Source organism: Notamacropus eugenii, chromosome 2 (genome assembly GCF_028372415.1).
Source record: "Notamacropus eugenii isolate mMacEug1 chromosome 2, mMacEug1.pri_v2, whole genome shotgun sequence".
NCBI lineage: Eukaryota > Metazoa > Chordata > Mammalia > Diprotodontia > Macropodidae > Notamacropus > Notamacropus eugenii.
In genome coordinates, this window is record NC_092873.1 from 108,553,795 (window position 1) to 108,568,492 (window position 14,698).

General features: G+C 36.2%; 1 protein-coding gene across 13 annotated transcripts in view; it reads right to left on the reverse strand.

Annotated features, from left to right (window-relative positions):
- The window catches only part of SUPT3H (SPT3 homolog, SAGA and STAGA complex component), a 654,394-nt gene that overhangs the window by 61,329 nt on the left and 578,367 nt on the right, over positions 1–14,698 (reverse strand). For 7 of the 13 annotated variants that reach the window (XM_072642324.1, XM_072642323.1, XM_072642325.1 and 4 more), the window contains one exon: positions 1–14,698. This exon is cut by the window's left edge and continues 26,093 nt beyond it; it is cut by the window's right edge and continues 14,987 nt beyond it. The exons of the other annotated variants lie outside the window; for them this stretch is intronic. The gene's annotated coding sequence lies outside the window, so the exon portion shown is untranslated. 13 annotated transcript variants of the gene reach the window in all.

Here is a 14,698-nt window from a genome sequence, read left to right on the forward strand (position 1 = left end):
TCTCATTTATTCTTAGTTATACCTTTCAAGCTTAATTGAACCTTTCTCTTATTCCCTACTCAATTAGAAATCTCCCTTTTTAACTCACTATGAATTCTTATCTTCTACTTCAATCTTTTTATGGAGCAACTAAATGATGATTCTGAGATTTCAGGCTACTTTGGGACCAAAAATTCCTTGTAGCTTGGCACAACTGTTGTACATATGGATTTCCTAATGAATGGACTAGGATTAAGATGCTATCCTTATAAGTCAACTTTCTTTTCCTTCCATTCATTTTCTCCTGAGAATCTAACTTTAGCTTACTGAATCAGCATTTCAATTAAATTCAACAAACATTTAAAGTGTTTACCAGATTCAAAGTACAGCACTAGATGTTAGGGATACAAAGACAAAGACAGAACAGTCATTACTCTCAACGAGCAGAATGTACTGAAAGGATACAGGTATTCACAAATAAGTTTAATAAAAGGTAAATTAAGAAAGAAAGTACTACTAAGAGGAATTATGGAAATTATATTGAAATGAAACTTGAAGGAGGTCAAGAACTCCAAAAGGTAGAGGCGAGAAAGAAAAAAAATTCCAAGTTTCTGCAAATGCATGGAGAGATATGGTGTCTTTGGGAAATGACTAATAGGTCAGACTGACCAGAAGGAGAGAAACAATATGAAATAATAATAAAAATGAACAACAACAACAAAATGACATTTATATAGCGCTTTAAGGTTTGCAAAGAACTTTGGATAAATGATCTAATTTATAGCATCATTATAAACATTTTATAGATGATGAAACTGACTCAGGGTGGTTAATTTTTCTAGGATCAAGTGAAGGACCCATGGTCTCCACATCTTCTAAGCTTCAAGTCTAAAACTCTGTCCATGAACATGTTCATTCACATGTTCACCAGAAAACCAGTCTGAGAAGAACAAAATAAACTCTCCTCCACCAACTATTATACTCCAATGGCGGGCAGAGAAAGGAAACAGAGTACAACTATACAGCTAAGTGGCACAGAGTCAGCCCTGGAGTCAGGAAGACTCGCTTTCCTGAGTTCAAATCTAGACTCTGACATTTACCAGCTGTGTGTCCCTGGGCAAATCACTTACTGCTTGCCTTACTTTCCTCATCTGTAAAATGGGCAGGAGAAGGAAATGGCAAACCACTCTAGTATCTCCACCAAGAAAACCACAAGTGGGGTCACACCCTTACAAGAGTCAGACACAACTAAAATACTGAATAACAACTATACATCTACCATGCTTAGTGCTGGGAATACAAAGAAGGAGCAAAAACAGGAATTTTCTGTTGTCAAAGACTTGACATTCTAATGAGGGAGGCAACATATAAATAACCAGGGACACAAAGGATACCTGTGGAGTAGACTGAAGGTAGTCTTAGAGGTGAAGGCAATATCAATTGTTGTGTTTGTGCCATTGCTGACGAAGACCATGCCACCAGAGAAATGATGACATGACTTGAACTTGACTTTGTTTTGAGTGAGTGAGGGCTGTGCAGGTCACCAGATTCACTTCTCCTCCAGAGTCATCTGAATCCAGTGACCTGATATTCATTAGGATGATTGGAGATGACCCAGGATGCATTGGGAGAGCTTGGGCCCTTTAGGCCAAAGTCTTTGCAGGAACTCACTTAGGCTGAAGTAATGCACATTCAGACTCCACTGAGGGAGACAATGTTTGAGCTGAGTCTTAAAGGAAGCCAGAGATTCTAAGAGACAGAGATTAGGAAATAAGAGCATTCTAGGCATGAGTAATAGACAGTGCAAAATCATGGAGATAGGAGACAGAGTACAGTAAGCAAGTCAGTATGGCTACTTGTATGCAGAAAGTTAAAAGACTGGCAAGATAAGAAGGGCCAGGTTGTAAAGACCTTTAAATGCCAAACAGAGAAGTTGGGATGGCCCAAAGGCTAAGACCCCGGGTGACTGAAAGGATGGTGTTTTTTTCTTTTTTTTTTTTAAACTGAACTATTTTATTTGTTTTCAGTGTTTGACTGTCACTTTCATATATCTTAGATTTTTTTTCCACTCCCTCCCCTTCTTTCCCCTCTCCCTGTCCACTCCTTCCATGAGATGGTGTACAATGTTATATAGGTTCGACACATACATTCCTATTAAATGCATGTTGCATAGAAGAATTAAAATGAATAGGAGAAAATAATAAAACAAAATAAAACACAATACCAAAGAAAATGGTCTGTTTCTATTTGTGATCCAATTCCATACTTCTTTCTCTGGATATGGAAGACATTTTGCCTCAAGAGTCCATTGGAAATTTTTTAAGTCCATGCATTTCAATGAAGTACTAAGTCTACTAGAAAAATTCCTCACACACTGGAGTTGTTGCTGTGTACAAAGTTCTCCTGGTTCTGCTCCTTTCACTTAGCATCAGTTCATATAAGTCTTTAAAGGCTTCTCTGAAGTCTTCCTATTCATCATTTCTCATAGAACAATAGTATTCCATTACATTCATATATTACAACTTGTTCAGCCATTCCCCAACTGATGGACATCTCCTTGATTTCCAGTTTTTGGTCACCACAAAGAGAGCTGCTATAAATATTTTTGTACATGTGGGACCCTTTCCCATTTCTATGATCTCTTTGGGACGGAGTCCCAGAAGTGATATTGCTGGGTCAAAGGGTATACACATTTTTGTAGCCCTTTGGGCATAGTTCCAAATTACTCTCCAGAATGGTTGGATAAGTTCACAGGTGTACCAACAATGAATTAGTGTTCTAACTCTCCCACATCTTCTCCAACATTTATCATCTTCCTGTTTTGTCATGTTAGCCAATTTGATAGGTGTGATGTGGTACCTCAGAGTTGTTTTGATTTGCATCTGTCTAATCAATAGTGATTTAGAGCATTTTTTCATATGATTATAGATAGCTTTAATTTCTTACTCTGAAAATTTCCTGTTTATATCCTTTGACCATTTATCAACTGGGGAACGACTTGTATTGTTTTACATTTGACTCAGCTCTTTATGTATTTTATAAATGAGGCCTTTATCACAGACACTAGTTGCAAAAATTCTTTCCCAGTTTGCTGCTTGCCTCCTAATCTTGGTTGCATTGGGTTTGTTTGTGCAAAATCTTTTCAATTTAATGTAATCAAAATTATCCATTTTGTACTTCATAATGTTCTCTATCTCTTGGTGGGTCAAAAATGTCTCCATTCTCCATAAATTTGACAAATACACTATTCCTTGCTCCCCTAATTTGTTTATAGTATCAATCTTTATCCCAGATCATGTACCCATTTGGACTTTATTCTTGTGTACAATGTCAGGCATTGGTCTATGCTCAGTTCCACCACACTGTTATCCAGTTTTCCCAGCAATTTTTGTCAAACAGTGAGTTCTTATCCCAAAAGTTGGGGTCCTTGGATTTATCAAATGGTAGATTGCCATATTTATTGACTACTGTGTCTTAAGTACCTACCCTATTCCACAGTTCTACCCCTCTATTTTTTTAGACAGTACCAAATGGTTTTGATGATTGCTACTTTATAATACCAAATGGTTTTGATGATTGCTACTTTATAATAAAATCTGAGATGTGGTAGGCTAGACCACCTTCCCTAGCACTTGTTTTCATTAGTTCCCTTGATATTCTGGACCTCTTGCTCTTCCAGATGAATTTTGATATTATTTTTTCTAGCTCTAGAAATAATTATCTGGTAGCTTGATTGGTATGCCTCTGAATAAGTACATTAATTTAGGTAGAATTGTCATTGTTATTATATTAGCTTAGCCTACCCACAAGCAATTGATGTTTTTCCACTTACTTAGATCTGACTTTATTTGTGTGAAAAGTGCTTTGTAATTGTGTTCATATAGTCTCTGGGTTTGTTTTCACAGGTAGACTCCCAGATATTTTTTAGTGTCTACCCTAGCTTTAAACAGGATTTCTCTTTCTATGTTTTGCTGTTGGGCTTTGTTAGTAACATACAGAAATGCAGATGATTTATGTGGGTTTATTTTGTAACCTGCAAATTTGCCAAAGTTGTTTATTATTTCAGGTAGTTTTTTACTTGACTCTCTGGGATTCTCTAAGTATATCATCATATCATCTGCAAAGAGTGATAACTTAGTTTCTTCTTTGCCTATTGTAATTCCTTCAATTTCTTTTTCTTCTCTTATTGCTCCAGCTAGCATTTCTAATACCATATTGAATAACAGTGGTGATAATGGACATCATTGTTTCTCCTCTGATCTTATTGGAAATGCATCTAGCTTGTCCCCATTGTATATAATGCTTGCTGATGGTTTTAGGTAGACAGTGCTTATTATTTTATGGTAAGTTCCATTTATACCTATGTTTTCCAGTGTTTTCAATAGGAATGGGTGCTGTATTTTGCCAAAAGCTTTTTCTGCATCTAGTGAGATAATCATATAGTTTCTGCTAGGTTTTTTTGTTGATATGATCAATAATGCTAATAGTTTTTCTAATGTTGAACCAGCCCTGCATTCCTGGTATAAATCCTACTCGATCATAATGTATTATTCTCATGATAAGTTATTGTATTCTTTTTTCTAATATCTTATTTAACATTTTGCATCTATATTCATTAGAGAAATTGGTCTATAATTTTCTTTCTCTGTTTTGGATCTTCCTGGTTTAGGTATCAGAACCATATTTGTATCATAAAAAAGAATTTGATAGGACTCCTTCTTTGGCAATTTTCCCAAATAGTCCATATAGTATTAGAATTAACTGTTCTGTAAATGTTTGATAGAATTCACTTGTAAATCCATCTGGCCTTGGAGATTTTTTCTTAGGGAGTTCATTGATGGCTTGTTCAATTTCCTTTTCTGAGATGGGATTATTTAAGTACTCAAGCTTCCTCTTTTGTTAATCTGGGCAATTTATATTTTTTAAAATAATCATCCACCTCATTTAGATTGCTGAATTTATGGGCATACAGTTGGGCAAAGTAATTTCTAATTATTGTTTTAATTTCCTCCTCTTTGGAGGTGAGGTCACCCTTTTCATTTCTGATATTGATAATTTGGTTTTCTTCTTTTTTAAATCAAATTGACAAAAGGTTTACCAATTTTATTGTTTTTTTCATAAAATCAATTCTTAATTTTATTTATTTATTCAATAGTTTTCTTAATTTCAATTTTATTAATCTCTCCTTTGGTTTTCAGTATTTCTAATTTGGTATTCAGTTGGGGATTTTCAATTTGTTCTTTTTCTAGCTTTTTCAGCTGCATGCCCAATTCACTGATCTCCTCTTTCGCAATTTTATTTATGTGGGCATTCAAAGATATGCAACTTCCCCTAAGAACTGCTTTTGCAGTATCCCATAAGATTTGGTAGGTTGTCTCATTGTCATTCTCTTGAATGAAGTTATTGATTGTTTCTATAATTGTTGTTTAACCCACTCATTCTTTAGGATTAGATTGTTTAGTTTCCAATTAGTTTTTGGTTTATATTTCCATGGCCTTTCACTACATATAAGTTTTATTGCATTATGATCTGAGAAGCATGATTGACTATCTCTGGCTTTCTGCACTGCATTGTGAGGTTTTTATGGCCTAGTACATGGTCAGTTTTTGTATATGTGCCATGTACCACTGAGAAAAAGGTACATTTCTTTCTATATCCATTCAATTTTTTCCAGAGATCTATTATATCTACCTTATCCAGAGTTTTATTCACCTCCTTAACTTCTTTCTTATTTATTTTGATGTTACACTTATCAAGTTCAGTTTTGCTGTCTATTTCTTCCTGTAACTCCCTTAACTTCTCCTCTAACAACGTGGATGCTATACCACTTGGAGCATATATGTTCAGTAATGAAATTGCTTCATTGTCTATGGTTCCTTTTAGCAGGATATAGTTTCCTTCTTTATCTCTTTTGATTAGATTTATTTCTGCTTTTGCTTTGTCTGAGATTAGGATTGCTATCCCTCCTTTTTTTACATCAGCTCAAGCACAAAATATTCTGCTCCATCCTTTTACCTTTACCCTGTGTGTATGCCCCCATTTCAAATGTGTTTCTTATAAGCAACATATTGTTAGATTATGGTTTTTAATCCATTCTGCTATCCATCTCCATTTTATGGAAGAGTTCATCCCATTCACATTCACAGTTATAATTACTGTTTCCCTCCATCCTCTTTCCCCTTGTTTATGCTTTTAGTTCTCCCTTCTCCCTTCCCCTCCACAACAGGTTTAATTTTTGACCATTGCCTCCCTTAGTCTTCCCTTCCTTCTATCAGTCCCCCTCCCTTCTAATCCCCTTTTCCCTTACTACTTCTTCACTCCCTTTTAGCCTCCCTTCTTCTTTTCCTCTTTTCCTCCTGCTGCCTGTAGAGCTAGCTGTGTTTCTATACTTAATTGATTTTGTTGTACCCTCTTTGAATCCAATCAGATGGAAGTACCTCTCAAACAATACTCATCTCCCTCCCCTCTTTCCCTTTACTGCAATATATTTTTGTACCTTTTCCTGTGATGGAATTTATTTTTTTCTGCCTCCTCCTTTTCACATCTCCCATTGTAATCCCTTTGTACCCTTAAGTCACATTTGTTATCATCACATTACTTAATTTATACCTACTCCCTCTGTCTATGTATATCCCTTTTATATTTCATAATAAATACACAATTCTCAAGATTAACAAGCATCATCTTCTCTTATAGGGAGGTAACCAGTTTGCCCAAATTGAGTAACATGGTTTTTTCCCCCCCATTTACCTTTATATGCCTCTCTTGAGACCTACGTTTGAAGATCAATTTTTCTATTGAGTTCTAGCCTTTTCACCAGGAAGGTCTGGAAATCCCTTATTTCATTGAATGTCCATCTCCTTGCCTGAAATATTATGCTCAACTTTGCTGGGTAATTAATAGTTGGTTGTAGTCCCAGCTCCTTTGCTTTACGGAATATTGTATTCTAATTCCTTTGATCTTTTAATGTAGAAGCAGCAAGGTCCTGTGATCCTGAGTGTAGCTCCTTGGTATCTGAATTGTTTCTTTCTGGATGCCTGCAGTATTTTCTCCTTCACTTGATAGTTCTAAAATTTGGCAATGATGTTCCTTGGTGTTTTTAGTTTGGGGTCTCTTTCAGGAGGTGAACAGTGGATTCTTTCAATGACTATTTTGCCCTCTAAATGTAGGACTTCTGGGCAATTTTCCTTGATGATTCCTTGGATGATATTGTCCAGGCTCTTTTCTTTCATCATGGCTTTCTGGTAGACCAATTAATCCTTAAATTTTCTCTCTTGGATTTATTTTCCAGGTCAGTTGTTTTTCCAATGAGATATTTTACATTTTCTTCTATCTTTTAATTTTTTAGATTCTGTTTGACTGATTCTTGATGTCTCATGGTTTCATTACCTTAACTTTTGCATCTCCTTTTCCATCCATCCAATTTTTCCTCTTTAGGAGTTATTTTCTCCAGTTAGGTTTTGTACTTACTTTCCCATTTGTCCAATTGTCCTTTTAAATTTTTCTGTGATTTCTTTTTTCATATTTTTAAAGTCATTGGTCATTTTTTCTTCTATTTCTGTACTTTGGCTTTTAAAATTCTTCCTGAGCTCTCCCAAGGAGGCTCTTTGTGCTTCAGACCAGTTCATATTCCCTTCTGAAGTTTCAGATGGGAGTACAGCCTCAGTGCTGACCTCTTTGGCATTTGTGTTTTGATCCTTGTCCCCATAGAAAGATTCCATGGTCTTTTCTTTTCTTCTTTGTTTCTTACTCATGATATTCACCCTTTTCCTGACTTTACAAGTAGATCTCTGCATCTGCAGCATGGGAGGGGGGGCCCTCTGTGCCACAGTTCTTGTGCCTAAAACTTGAGTTTTTGTGTGTTGTAGCCTCTGGTTCTTTCAGCTAGAAGGTAAAATGCTGTAGCTTACCTGGTGCTGAGTTTGCTGGTATTGGAAAGCAGAGGCCAGATGAGGTCTTTTTGGGTTTCCCTGCAGTTACCCTGGAGCTAGCTCATTAAGTATGGAGGAGGGGTGGTCTGGCCACAGGAGGTCTCCTCTGCTGAGGCAGAGCATAGGCAAGTTCAGTGGTTGTTGATCCCTTCTACGCTAGTGTCTTCCCGATTCCCTTGGGGTGCTGAGGCACGCCTGAGGTCCTGGTGTTGGCAGTTGCTGATTTCACCCCCCCTGGGGTTCAGGATCTTCTCCTAATTTGTTGAGGTGGGGCTGTCTGGGACAATTCTGATCCTGCACTGGTCCCTTCAGTCAGAGCAAGAGGGACCCTCCTTAGTGATCTTCCTAGCCTCATGGGCTAAGAGTCTGTTTACCCCTTCAGCTGCTCCCACTGTTCCAGGATTTTTCTTGCAGAGATATTCTCTGGGCTCATCAAGGTCAATAAGGGGAGCGAGATAGCAATTACCAATCACTCTGCCATCCTGGCTGCCAGAAGTGAAAGTGCAGGGATGGTAGTTTTTGAGAAAGTAAAGGGAGAGTTTGGTGAAAAGGAAGAGGTTTTTGGGCAAAGATGAGTTCTGTTCTGGACATAATAAGTTTGAAATTCCTTTAGGACATCTGATTCCAAATGTTTCATAGCTTCTTGATGATATGGAAGAACAGCCATGGAGAGAGATTAGGGCCTGTATCAGTAGATCTGGGAATTACTTTTATAGAGATAATTGAACCCAAGGGAGTTTATAAAAATCACCAAGTTAGAGATTAGAGTAAAAAAAAAGTGATCCTTGAACACAGCCTTAAGTTAGGTCACACCATGCGCTCTTATCCTGGAGCAATAACAGGAAGATTTAGCAATAAAAATTTGGAAGCACAGTCAGGTAGGAGGAGAAGCAAGAGAGAGCAGGGTTAAGAAAAACAAGTAAAATAAAAACTCTGCAAAGATTAATTACCTTAGGATCATAGATTTACAGCTGGTAGAGACCTTAGATGACATCTAGTCTGATCTCCTTCTACTCCCATTTTTCACATAGATGGGAATGACTTGCCCAAAGTCACACAGGTAAATAAAGAGCAGTACTAGGGTTCATACTCAAGTCCTCAGGATCCAAATCTAGCACTGTACCCACAATCCATTGCTGGTGAGGGACTATATAAGGAAAGAATGTACATATTCACAGAGACACTAATAGATCCTGTAAAGCAATGTTTCTGAAACTCAGAAATCTTTCTTCCCAACAGCTGCTTATTATAATATATGTATAGCCATATTTGAAAAATAATAAAATGTACTAGTTTTCCAAATTAGTCATTTATAGTCTAATTTAGTAGAGGATTAGATCTTTATAAAATTTTAAATATCCATTTTGATAAAACATCCCCATAAACAGACTGAGAAATCAGGGTAACAAGCATCTGTTGCTACAATGTTTAATGGGGCAATAAAATAATAGTTTTTTTATAACGTTTAAAAACAATCTACACTATAAAAATTGAAAATTATTTTAAAAATGTTCACAGCATATTTTTATTTCACTTTTCCACTATGTGAATTTATGGTATATTAAAAGTAATAAATACTTTTAATGGTGATGATGTAATGGAAATGCGCCAACAATATCCAGAGAATGGCAATGACCTATTATTGCTACAACAAAAATGAGAAATGCTATTGATTCTTTCCTGTATATTCTCTTGCATGTAGTCTGTATCTTTATATAGGCAGAAAATGGACCATGGTATAGCCTGTATCAGCATTTTGAGGATTTTTTCCATGAAAAAGAAAAATATAACAACTGAATCTACAACTCTATGGTAATATTATGTCTAGCAACCTGTCTAATTTGCTATCAGTGAGGAGATGTGGACAATTGGTCCACAGATTTTGAAGGCAATTTCAAAAGAGGAATAAAAAATATTTTGAGTAATGGTAATTTGGGAATACAAGTTGGAAGCTCATTAGAGATGTTACGGAGCAGGAAATTGAGGCCCATGAAGAAGGTACTTGCTCATAATCACACAGGTATCAAGAGTCGCAGTTTGATTCAAAGTCAGGGCTTCTGACACACCTCTTGGCCTCTTTCCATTACATTATGCTCCCCTTACATTCTTGGAATTTATGGAAACTTTTTAAAAAAATACTTAAAATCTGTAGTTAGAGCTGAAATTTATTCAGCATTTTGAAGTTGGAAAGCACTTTGCATAAGAAATTTCTCATATGAAATTCACAATGGAACTAGGGTAAATCCCTGAGTTAGGTATAGCAATTATGATTTTGACCAAAGTCAAAATGACTAGTGATGGTCGTTTTACAGATGCAGAAATAGATTGAGAAAATTTCAATGCCTTGTGCTTGATCACAATGCCAGTAAATGTAGGAGGCAAGCCTGGATCCAGATCTTCCCAATTCAACATCCAGAACTCTACTTAATACTCACAATGACACCTAAGGTGCTTGGTAGCTAAGAAAAAATAATGTATAGCTTTCCTGGTGCCTGCTCTTAAGGGCAATATTTCTTTAGCTGCCCAATTCCTGGTATGTCTACACAGGGTCTTTGCTTTTCTCCAATTCTTTTTGCAACTTTATGGCTTGAACTGGTACTTTTAAGATGGCTTAAGCAACATGAGTTGTGCCCTAGTAATTGTGCCATAGTCTACACAGATAGCCTTAGACAGCAGACAGATGAATGCAAGGATGCACTAACATGTACATTTAGAATGAAATGGGACTCTACTTAGACAGATACAATAGAAAGTCACAGCCAGAGGTGAAGGATAGATGACAAAAAACTTATTTCAAAGCCAAACCATGATACTGATGCCTTAAAACGTCACACCTTGAAACATGAAATTCAACTTTTCCATTCAAATAACTGAGAAATAATGTGAAGACATTACGAAGCAGTCCCAGAGAATTCAATGAATCTGAGGAGAATTTGCATCTATTTCCCATATGTGTCCATAGATCAAATGAGGCTTCCTTCATTTTGAAGAAGGTAAGCAAAATCCTGAAGTCTCTCCAGAGTGCACTGGGGACAGGCAGTCCCAATGATGATTTCCAAGTACTTTTCAATTCTCTGTTACAAGCTATTGGAAATTATACAATGTGCTCAACTACTAGGTCATTTATATGTCATGGTAGTTGACTACATTCTCTACTTTAAATCTGAAATGTTAAAAAACAATGAATATATGAATTCATAGACAGAGCTGGAAAGAACCTTGGTGCTCATCTTATCTTAACCCCTCATTTTAGTGAGAACACTAAAGCTCACCAATGGGAAGCTGATGGGTACTAAAACTTGAGTCAGATTTCAAGACTTCACATTCTATATTCAAGAATCTTTTTAGATATTCTCTCATTCATCTTTATGGTATTCTGGTAGACAGAAAGGGGATATTACTACATTTTTACAACCTGAAAAACGAAGGCACTGAAAAGTGAAATGATCTGCTTCTAAATCACTCATAGAATCCTCTGTCTAGGACAGGATGCAGGTCTCCAGAGAGTCAGTTTTGTGATCCAATCACATTTTACTAAATGGCTTAAATATTCTAGCATAGAAAGCTAATGTCTAAACTGCAAACAATGCCTGAAGTCTGAACAATGTAGACTTTCTGGAGTCAAAACTTCAAATCCCAGTAGGTTGACTCAACCTCAGGGCCTAAAAAGGAGGATAAATGGAAGACTATGTGGATTATTTAGTACAGGTTATGGATGAGACATTGGAAACTGAAATCTTGTTTTTCCTGTAAGGATATTATAGACCCTGAAGTACTCTTTTGGAGAGCAGGGCTTTACCCTAGTTATGTCAGCCAGAATCTATAGATTATTTGCCAAAATGGATTTAGAAAAAAACAATGGGATAACCACTAAGCCAACATACTTGGTAGTACATTAGTCACCCAATTAAAGTTAAATGTTAAAAAAATGTTAACTTATTAAAGTCTGGCTAAAAAAAAAAAAAAGTATCCCTGAACCTTCCAAACCTCAGATGTTACTTCATTAACTACTGAATCAAAATTTCCAAATTTAAAATCACTAGTGAAAGCAGTAGTGCTGTGAGCTCCTAGTTATTTACAGTAATAGAGAGGAACAGAGGGATCTATAACCCCCAAACATTTATTTTTGCCTTCTGAAGTTACTCTTGGCCTCACATTTGAATATAGATGCATCACGTATTCTAGGAATTCACGGTAAACAAGACAATGAAGCCATTCTGGGAAGACTTGACTCAGGAGCAGTTAAAAAAGGTCCAGATTTCTTCTCCTGCTTTGCTTTTCCCTTCCCTAATTCAACTGCTACAAGAGACCACTCACAAAGATCAACAGTCTGAGAAGAATCTTTTGTTGAAAGTGTGTTTGCTGCAGTTGAGAATTTGAAGATCAGAGCCCAAGAGACGATTCTGTCATATACTAACTGTCTGCCCCTAGAAAATTCACCTAACTTCTTGGAGTCTCATGTTCCTTCTCTATAAATTGGGAATAATAGTACTTGCACTATCTGCTTCACAGAATTTTTGGGAGGAAAGCCTTTTTTGTAAACCTTCAAATGCTATTATTCGAAAGATAAGTAAAGCGCCTATTAAATATGGCATATAGTGAGTTAAGAATGTTATCATTCCATCTGTCAGATCTATTCTAGGATGGGAACCACTGATTAAGTGCTGAGTTTAAAGAGCAATGCTTGATAGGATGCAATGTCAGAACAATTGGAGCTGAAAAGCTACTGACTATCAGGGAAGTTTGATGTCACCACAACAAGAAATTAAACAAAGCAGTAAGCTGCTATCACTAAACGAGGAAGCAAGAGTTTCCCAGCTAATGATGACTCTGCTATAGGCTCCACACAAAGCAAGTTTTTAAAAAATCAGGAAAAAGGAGAAAAGTAAGAGTCAAGAAACATTTTTTTTTGTGCCTACTATGTGTCAGACACAGATACTGGGGATATGAGGTAAGGCAAAAGAGGGTCCCTGCTCTTAAGGAGCTTGCAGTGTCACTGGGGAGAAAACATGTAAACACTCTGTTTAAACCAACTCTATATAGCGTAAATAATCAACAGATGAAAGATACTAGAATGAGGAGGGATTGGAAAAGGATTCTCATAGAAGACGGGATTTTAGCTGGGACTTGAAGGAAGCCAGGAAGCAGAGAGGAGAAGGGAGAGCATTCCAGGTATAGGGGATAGCCAGTGAAAAACTCTGCATGACTGAAAAACAAAATGCTTTTCCAATTTTCGAAAAAAGGAAGAGCAAGAAGTCTTCAACTATAGTCCAGCTAGCTTTGCTTTAGTTCTTGATAAAATCCTAGAATTGAAAAGTTAGTAAACATATAATAAGGAAGCAGTGATCACAAAGAGCCAATATTAATTCCTTATAGAACAAGTAATTTCCAATTACTCCTATTTTCTTTATTGCTTTTTTTAAAAAAAAAAACAAGGTGGCTAGGCTGGTAGACATGAGAAGTACTGCAGATATAGCTTACTGAAAAATTATCAATGAGTTTGACATAATATATTATTTTTTGTGTGTGCAAAATACGGACTGCATCACATAACATATAAGTTGAATGGCTGAACTCAAAGAGTAATCATTAGTGTTTTAAAGTCGGCTTAAAAAGAGGTCTCCAGTGTAGTGCCCTAGAGATTTTTTTTTTAAAATTTTTTTTATTAACATTTTTATCACTTACTTGAATAAAGGCATTAATGGAATGATTATCAAATTTTCAGACAACAAAAAGCTAAGAGGGTTGGTTAATGTATAAGATCATAGAGATAAGATCCAAAAAGATTATGATTAAGGTGAGGCTTAATAGGCATAAATGCATAAACTATATATATATATATATGTATATATATACATATATATATATATATACACACACACACACATACATATATATGTACATATAGGTTAAAAAATCCACTTCCTAAGTATAAAATATCAGGGGCATATCAAGATAATCATTTGTTTGAAAAAGATCTTAGGATTTTAGTCAACTTTAAGGTCAATATGATTCAACAGGGAAATGGCAGCCAAGGAAGCTAATGTGATCTAAGACTATCTTAAGACAGGCAGCTCCCAGGAATAAGGCAGGGTTGAGAAGCCTGCTTGACTCTGCCTAGTCAGCTCACATCTGAAACCTTGTGTTCTGGCTAGATTACATTTTAGAAAAGACACTGCTATACTATACTATTGCTATACTACTTCAGGAGGGTGACTAGTATGTCAAAAGATCCCTGACATCATATCATATGATAGTCAGTTGAAGAGAATGGATTGTTTAACCTGGAGATGAGGAGACTTGGGAAGGATGTGATATATCTTGGCGTATTTGAAGGGCTGCCACTCAGAAGATAGATTAGATTTGTTTTGCTTGGTCCCAGAAGTATAAATTGCAGAGAGACAGATTATGGATCAATAATAAGAAAAAATAACATCCCTTATCGATTATACTTGTACATGGAATAATTTTTCTCAATCTTTGCAATACACACCTAAAAGTCTTAAAATCAAAACATCATTGACAATGCTACTGCCATTAATACTTGGTTCATATATAAAACAGATCCCACCTAATGTTGCTAATTACTTCTATTAAGGCATTACTTTAAGTGAAACAAATACTGCAGGGGGCAGTTGCTTTGGAAACAAACAGCCAAAAAAAGTTATGCATATTAAGTGGTGATGGCTCATTGCCCTTTAAGAATGGAATGGTATGATGCTCTCACACAATTATGGGGTGGGATGAGGCTTATTTAGAACTAAAACCTTGGGTTCAGGAGACAAATT